The sequence below is a fragment of the Olea europaea genome, chromosome 20 (genome assembly GCF_002742605.1).
Source record: "Olea europaea var. sylvestris chromosome 20, O_europaea_v1, whole genome shotgun sequence".
In the NCBI taxonomy this organism is placed as follows: Eukaryota; Viridiplantae; Streptophyta; class Magnoliopsida; order Lamiales; family Oleaceae; genus Olea; species Olea europaea.
The window spans coordinates 1,855,209-1,862,253 of record NC_036256.1 but is presented as its reverse complement, the minus strand read 5'-3'; positions in this window follow the sequence as shown (position 1 = coordinate 1,862,253).

The following is a 7,045-nucleotide window of genomic DNA, read 5'->3' as shown; positions in this document are numbered from 1 at the left end:
TATATATATATATATATATAATTTTTTTTTTCATTTGTTTAAGAGGTGTTATTTTTATGTCATTAGAACCATGATTTGAGATCAAACCAAACCACAAAACTAATTTAGTTCGAAATTTTCTAAAATCATTTTAAATGATTTTGATTTGAAAAAATTTCAAAAATCGACAAAATCAAGCTGTGTTCATCCATACTTTAGTCTCTTGCAATCTATAATAATAGTCGCACGTTGAATTGAATAAAATTAAAGAAATGCTACAAAAAAGGAAAAAGAAAAAAGTAACTTAACCACCCACCAAACCTCTAGTTTGGGGCCTTCATCTCGGAGTTTCCTTTACTCTACCAAAAAAAAAATGGCAAAATACAAATGGACCATGAATGATTATAAAAGAAACATGATGCCATGCTTAATATTATTATAGAAGTGATATTTACTTGGACCACTTTGTTGGTTAAGATTTCATTATAATCAAATGAAATTTATTGCATTTAATTCCAACAGCAACTAACTTGTATTTGCTTTAAGATTTTTATTTAGTACTTAACAGTTACTCATCTTTGTCATAATGCCGGTTGTTCCACCTCAACAAATACAATTATTGACAAACACCTCCCAACGACTTGTACAAAATGCCCCAGTTTGGCCCTATTCACTAAAATTTATTTTCGATCATACATTTCATTAGACTCATAACTTTATCAACTTTTTAACGGTACATTTTATTAACTTTTTGTTAAAGTTTATTAAAATTTTGATTTTTAGCTAAACCGAGCAGGAACATTATAACGTTCAATTGCTATCAACTTTGTAACAAGTTTCTTGAATTGTTTTCCCTCCTTTTTTTGATGTGTCCCTTTTAGCCTAATGAAACTCGATGTCGGTCGTTGTTTTTGTTGAATGAGGACAAAGAATATTGCGCTAGAATGGATTTCGATTTCTATTACTCTACATAACCCCATTTGGTATAAATTAATTTAAGTCAAAATCAACAATTACTTTTAACTACGCATTTTATGGAATTCATAACTATTCAACCACACATTTCATCTACTTTTATCAAAATATACTAAAAATCTGATTTTAATCCCTACCAAACAGTGGCTAGTGTTTAACCCACAATGTCACGTGTAATTCAAATTTATTTTTTTTTATCAAAAATTTGATACGTACACAATTTCACAAGTAAACAACGATATTTTAATTTTAAAATTTTTTATATGATCTAACGGGAAGAAAATTGTATTTTTATGTTTCATGTATTTGAATAGAAACATGGCAGAGAGGAGGAGGATCTTGCTTTCAAAAATCAAAACCATTGCTAAAGTGATGACACTTGTATTTGGATGGACGTATATACAAAGTTCTTAGACAAATGTAAGAGTATATTCCAAAGAGACTAACAAGAAACCTTTATTGGGCATCCCATGGCAGCTTCCCAATGCAGTTTCAAATATTCGGGCCAAGCTTAAAAGATTTATTTCTAATTAATTTTAAATAAGTTACTTATTATAATTGTGAGGAAATAAAAATATATTGGAAGTAATTTAAACTTAGCCAAACGAACAATTACTCCGAACTTCTCAAATCGTGTACAAATATTTACATGATACTCGTAACCTTTTGTCTCGAAGTAGTTAAGGTTGTGACGCTTATAGCATAATTTGTAGTTTGTGTAATTTTAGTAAATTGACAACTTAAAAAAAAAAAAAAAAAATTGAATATTGTTGAAAGCTTTTTGAAACAATTAAATTAAATAGAAGAGAAGTTCAACTTTTCATGGAAGAATTGGAAACTCAATTATTTTTTAAGATTTTTGTTTCCTCTTCCGTTGACTTTTATCCTATGCAATGACAGCAAGCAATAGATTGTTTATCCATCTGAGAAAACAAAAGTATTCTTTATTTTTGAATGTTTGATTCATGATTTTTATTTCACAATTGTTTTTAATTTATTAGTCCATCATATAATTTCTTATAAACTTCTCGATTACATCTAATGTGTTCTATTTTTATGTCTCTCATAAGTTTGAAACATAATGTATTCACTTTAGGTAAACTTAACACATACCTAATTATGATTTATTTTCATCATAATTTTATCGACTATGTGTAACATGTACCGAATAAACTCATTTAATTAAAGTGTGTCTTCCAAACCCATCTATGCATGGCTAAAGCACAAGATAAGAAATTAGGAAAATATTGATTCAAAGTTAACAATTAATTTAATAACACATTTTATGGGACTCAAAATTTTTATCAATTACAATAAATTTTATCAACTTTATATAGAAATCCAAAATATAAAATAGTGCTACGACATTACTAATCCTTAAATGGTGCCATTTAAGCAATTTCTGCATTTTGACATACTAAAAAAGGCCGGCCCAGTCAGCTATATGGGCTTCTAATAATGAGCTTTGAATTAGCTCTATAATTCAATAAGAGAAAAATTCATAACCCAGAGTACAAGTATAGGTCATTTCAAATATAAGATGACAAGTTTGAAGCTATATATATATATATATATCAATTAGCTTCCTAAAAATTAGCTGTAATTTACCATCAATGGCTGGACTCTGTATCATAACAAATTAACCTCCCCAAAATACAATGCATCTCTCATACGAGGAAAAAAAGCCATAGATCTAAACTAGCTCCTACAATTCATCTCTCAGATGACGAATAGAAGCCACAAATCTGAACTAATTCGTCTACACTTGCCGAAAATCTCTGGGGTGAGTGGTGACATTACTTGCGCCATTCAGGTCACATCTCGGATATATTTTCATCGCAATAAGCCTTTACAATATATCCGATTGAGTGTACAATTCATGAAAAAACCACAATATAATTTTTGGCCTACCCTGGATCACATCACATTGTCATTGAAATCTGAGATTTGATATTTATCGGGTATGTAATCCTAATTCAACTTTGTAATCCATTTTAAAATAATTTTTGATCCTGGCAATGAGTGAATTGGCAACTATCAAAAAATGATTTTGCTCTATTGTCAAATTAATGCAGTATAACACATTCCAAAAATCTAGGAAACCTAAATGAATGCAAATGTATGTGACCTCGTATCAATATCTATGTTTTTTACATAACTTATGTGACTTGTAAGTGAACAAAGTGGTTCTGTGAACTCCACATAAATTTCTGTGACTAATAATGATTGGGTTGTCACTATAAAAGATTCAGTGACCTGGATTGTTTTGTCTAGTAGCTTGAATTCAGAATTACAAAATATTGAAATGGTTTTGTGATGCACAATATTTTGGGTGGATTATATGTAATTGGATACTGTTATCTATTATAATATGTCTTTGTACATAGATTTGTAACTATCTATCTGTATTTGAAATAATTTGGTGATGCACAATAATTATTTGAAATAATTTGGTGATGCACAATAATTGGATATTGTTGGTTGTAATCTATAATTGGATTTGTGACCAATTGGATTTGTAACCAATTTTCAATAGTCTGTGACCTATAATATATAACCTTATGCTTCTTTGACATGTGGATATAGTGGGTCACATGTTAAAGATTGTCTGTAACTTGACTTGTGACCACTAGACAATCATCTGTGACCTTTGCCTTGACAATTTAGTGTAGTCTATGACCGTTTAATCTGAATCTGTGACCTGTGCGATTTTGATATGTGGGTATAGTGTGTCCAATGTGAAAAAATTATATGTGATTGAATATTATAATATCATTATGTAACCTATTCTTTGATCATATGAATATGTGACCTGTGATGTTTTAACGTGTGGGTGTAGTGTGACCAATGTGGAAACATGTCTGTGACCTTTACTATGACCATACTAAAATTGGCCATGACTTGTGCCGTGATATATATAGTAACATGTGACTAACAAGAAGAGATATAGATTAGCATGTGAAGAGATCAACATTTGTATTATCAATTGAGTCAAAAGCGAAGTTGTGAAAGGCCTACCGAGAAAAGATATAGATCAACATGTGAAGGGAACATAACTGTGAAATGCGAATGTTGTGGTGAAAGAGGTCACAACTGCAGAACTTGCAACAACTTGGTTCCGTCATGTCAATGCCAATCGAAAAGCAAAGAGAAGAAAAGAAAGGCAACTGATGCTACACATTGACCATAATGCCATGATCTGCCTATTTTTTCATTATTCTTTGCAGTTATATCTGATATAAAATGTAATTTGGACATATATATATTGATTCAAGTAGTACCAGTGAAAACTTCAGATTATGTGCTGACAATTGGATTTTTGGAGTTATTATATTCTATCAATTGGCACACATTTGGAATGTAAGCAATTGTGACAAATAGACATCAAGTTTCACTAAAATGTGATAGATGGAATTCGAACTGTATTCTGTGACCTCTCATGTACTAATGTGTGACCAATTTCCAATAGTTTGTCACCTGAAGTATGTAACCTTACACTGCTTTGACGTGGATATAATGAGTCACATTTTAAAGATTGTCCGTGACCTGACTTGTGACCACTATACAATCATCTGTGACCTCTGCTTTGACAATTTAGTGTAGTCTATGACTATTTAATATGAATCAATGACTTGTGCGGATTTGATATGTGGATATAGTGTGTCCAATGTGAGAAAATATATGTGACCCGTGTTTTGAACATTATAGTATCATCATGTGACCTATTCTTTGATCATATGAATATGTGACTTGTAATGTTTTACTGTGTGGGTGTAATGTGACCCATGTGAAAAACATATATGTTCACGTCTGCTATGACCATAATAAAATCGGATATGACCTGTGCCATGACATACACAGTAACATGTGACTATTTAATACAAATATGTGATCTGTGCAGGATCCTGCCAAAGTTGTTGTAAACTAATTAAAATTCTCAAGTACAAAAGATACGTAGTTATTACAAATTAGAATGCAAAAAACACTTCATATTCTATCTATTACAATTTCATGTTTTTTTCAGATTGCATTTTTCCTATCACTCTATGACGATGCCTTTTCCTCCAGTTTACTGCACATTCTTTGTGGCCTTTCTAATTTTTTAATGTTTAAACAACAACGACGTTATATACAGCTGAGCTCTGTCCGCATCAAATTTCATCGACATATAGCCTATATCATTATGTAGCATGTACTCAGCATATTTGATCACATATATGTTATGATCATGTCTGAAAAAATGCAGTTCATTAGGTATGGAATCCAATATTAGTCCGTGTAACTATAAAGTAGAGGTCACCATTTTTCTGTTGCGAATGGAGAAATCAAGCATCACCTTCAACTTTGTTAGACTTGTTTTAATTCTTATCAAAACACACTTTGTGGGATTTTACAAAGAAACCAACTATTCTCTGGTATAATGAACTTGAAAACCTATATATTGTCACAAAACAATAAGAAATTGTCACAGATGTATAGAGAAGTCACAAAGGCATAATTGAGTACAAACTAATGTAGAAAATCACAAAAATTTCTAGGTCACGACAGACAAAGATGCATATTTGTAACATAATAAGGAAAGAAGTTGGTTCACATATTGATTGGCATACCACAAGTAGGGCTATTTATTTCATTGCTACTTCTTAGGTCACAACCTCCAAACACAAATGTTGATCACACATGGATTTGCAGTTCACAAACGTAGTTACTTAGATGATTACTAATTCATAAATTAAACAACGCCAGAATCCCATCTTATGAGTCACACAATCGAATACCAAAATGCACTCAAAGCATAGGTCACAAATTGAATAGAGCATACTTCACAAATATAAAACAGGTCATCAATACTTAGTAACCAGCAATTTTAGGTTCGTACATATGAGAGTAATTGGAGTATTATGACGAATGAATAAAATGTAACCAATTAGTTAACAGTTGGACAATTTAAGAGTTACTAGAATTTGTAAAAGAGGTAAATAACTAATATTAGTAATGTCTATCCTTTTGGTTAGAATACTTGGTCTCTGGCCTTGACCTAATAGGAAACGACACATTTTATATGTTATAATTCTGATGAAATTCAAAGTCATACAAACTTGCTAAACTATTCCAAATGGTAATAGGGATTTGAAATACTAAAATTAATAATAAAAAGTAATTTGATTACAGAAAAATGAATATCAAAATGCACTTAACTCACAGGTCACAAATTGAATCACTCAACTCATATGTCACAAATTGATTAGAGCATACTTCCCAAATATAGAACACGTTTTCAATACTCAGTAACCATCAATTTCGGGTTCATACATAAGATATAATTGAATTACCTAATTGATTTTTGGAAAATACCTTCTTCGTGGTTGATTTTGGGACTGACCCAGTCCAGTCCGTTTGTGCCTTTTAGATGGGAAAACATTATGTACTTTATCTACCTTTCTTTTACCCATTCTATCTAAGGCCTTGACTGCATTATTGCCTTGATTTTCACTCTTCGAAAGAGTCATTAATCTTCTAGTTTATAGCCTTCATAGGACGAAAATACTTATAGATTGATGGTTATATGGTGGGACGATTATGTGTATGTTGAATGTGGTAGCGATTTCGCCGGAGACGTAAGGCGACAATGGAAAACTCATTGCAGTCGTGTTGTGTGAAGATTATACGTGGGTTGTGGGAGGAGTTTCAAGATGAGGAATCTGTGGTGTTTTCTAAATTTAAAACTCTTAAATCATGGGATGCTCGGTTACTAATATATATATTAAGCATATAATAATTACATATAATATATCTAATTATAATAAATTTAATTATAATATATCTGATTTGTGAAAGTTTAAACATTCTCCCTGATTTTAGAATACATGATTTTAACTCTAAAATTTTGTGTGATTTCCACTTTCAACAATGTGAAAATTACACCCAACCATGTTTTAAACTTCCAATTTTAAAAATCAAGTTTTAAAAAATATTTATGCAAAAATCATATCATATTAATAATTTTATTATTAAATTAATTAACCTACCCACATCAATCTACCCACCCCAACAAACCCTAATTTATTTCACACCATCTCATTCATTTCAC